This window comes from Lactuca sativa, chromosome 8 (assembly GCF_002870075.4).
Source record: "Lactuca sativa cultivar Salinas chromosome 8, Lsat_Salinas_v11, whole genome shotgun sequence".
Classification (NCBI taxonomy): domain Eukaryota; kingdom Viridiplantae; phylum Streptophyta; class Magnoliopsida; order Asterales; family Asteraceae; genus Lactuca; species Lactuca sativa.
Window position 1 is genome coordinate 198,833,401 of NC_056630.2, and position 2,320 is coordinate 198,835,720.

Consider the following 2,320-nt stretch of genomic DNA (forward strand, 5'->3'; position numbering starts at 1 on the left):
TAATATGTGAACACATTTAACAAGTTAAATAATCAAATATGAAAAAAAAATTATCTAAATATGAAAAAAAGAAAATATGATTACACTGATAAATCTTTTTCCAAAAAGAAAAGTATGTGTTGTCAAGGTGGGGTAGGTGATCCATATTATTTAAATTAATAGTAAACAATACTATAAATAATAAAATAATAAAATAAAAATATTATTATTGACAAATGGACAAAACAGTTAGAGTGAATTACACGAATCGTCATTCGTACAGGTGTCGAACATACTATGTTTAGTCCTTAATTTTTTTTAAAATTAATTCGGGTCGTCTCTGTATTGTTTTTTTTTTCTCACGGGTCGTCCCTAAATACATAAAATGATTATTTTGTCCATAATAATATTTTTTTTAATTTTGCTATTACTTATTTATCAATTTTTAGATTTAAAAAAAGAAAAAAATTAGTATGCCACCCCTCCCTTTTCCCCCTTTCCCCAGTTGCCTACTTTGTCTCCTTCATATACACTCATTGCGAACAACCACCGAAAAGCACTCATCCTTCTTTCTTCGACGAGACCAACCTTCATTTTTCTATTTTTTCTGATCGCTATCCACCTAGACCTTGCCGACGAGTTGCAGATCTAACAAAGCACCACCATCGCATATCGCATATCTGCTCAGTCACCTTCTCCTTTCTTCTACAACCCTATCAATGACCACACATCTCTTCCCGATCGTAATTACATCTTTCCTCTCTATCTATCTATCTATCTATCTATCTATCTATCTATCTATCTATCTATCTCTTTTATTTTCTGCAAATCGGACCTGTAACTCTTGAAACCCTGACAGGAAATCGATGTAAAACCCAACAAGTGGCGGTGACAGCTCCATCTTCAGCAACCCACACAACCTCGAACCCTAGCTGGCATGTAAATCTAGATTTTCAGGGATAGTTAACCCACATTTGGTTTAACCAATCTCTGACACTTGTTTTAACCCAAATTTATAGCTCGGTTTTCAAATATGGTTATGGAGAACAAAGGAAACACCATAGCTCTCCATCATCAATGTTTATCCGTTTGGGAATAAGAACAAGTGAAATATATGGTTCGTTGGTGGCTTAAGGACCGTTGGGAAGAAAAACGAAGAAATAAAGGTTGTTGACTGTGTTTCTAAGAGAAAAATGTGGTGGTCGACGGTGGTGGGCTGTAATCCAACGGTGGTGTTTGTCTGTCAAGAATTTAGGGGAAATAGAGTTTAGAAGGGAAGGGGTAGGGATAAGGTGGGTGAGGTTTTTTTATTTTCTTTTGTATATAATAAATAACTTTAAGAAAAAAAATCAAAATCAAAATCAAAATGGTAGAATAATCATTTCATGTCTTTTAAGGGATAAAACGTACAAATTTAAACTAACAATGAATGACATGTGAATCTTTTAACCAAACAAAAATCGGTTGATGTTAACTTTTGAAAATTAAGACTAAACATACGTTTTAACATATATACAAGAAACTATTACATGTAATTTACGCAAATAATTATTTTACTGAAGTCCACGACCAAAATCCAAACAAAATCAAAACCAAAGGATCATGCAAGTGAAAAAAGAAAAAATGGAGATGTAAGTTGCTAATTACCCTATACCAAATGGACGATGTGTTGTAGTTTACTCATTTTTAATATTCATAACAAATATAAAAAAAATATTTTATTTCAAAACATACTAAATTAATTATTTTGAATATATAAATAAACTTATAATAAGTCTTTAATATAAATTTTTAAAAACAGATATGAATTATGGTCTTTATTTGTAAAGAAGAAAAAATTTATTAATTTTAAGACTTATTTAACAAAACAAGTAAATAATGGAAAGTTATAGTTTTTATTTGTTCAAAAATATTCGTTAAAAGGAATTACTTGTAAAGATCATAAATTACATAAAAAAAATCTTTAAAAAAATAAAAACTTCAAAAATTACTTGAAATATCTTTTGGATTTATAAGATTTTGTTTAAATAAAAGCTAACGATTTTTTAAACTAAAAGTTAAAAGCTTCATAATTAACACACCCTTAATGTATTTTGGTATTTCATTTAAAAAAAATTATAATGCCTGCTTTATTGTTTCTAAAAATTTGCTAAAAACAAACATATTTGATCGTTGGTATGACTATTTCTTTTTATAAAATGGTTGTTTCGAATTTAAATTCATATATATATATATATATATATATATATATATATATATATATATATATATATATATAAACTTTAATATCTAAAGAATATATTAACAATCACTTCTTGAGGACTGGGATTCAACGGACATA

At 28.4% G+C, this 2,320-nt stretch overlaps 1 long non-coding RNA gene across 1 annotated transcript; it reads left to right on the top strand.

Moving 5' to 3' along the window:
- Positions 1 to 330: 330 nt before the first annotated feature.
- Positions 331 to 1,357, top strand: LOC122195330 (uncharacterized). The gene is made up of 2 exons (XR_006185661.2): positions 331 to 722; positions 839 to 1,357. It is a non-coding gene; the product is annotated as an uncharacterized LOC122195330 (long non-coding RNA).
- Positions 1,358 to 2,320: the final 963 nt, after the last annotated feature.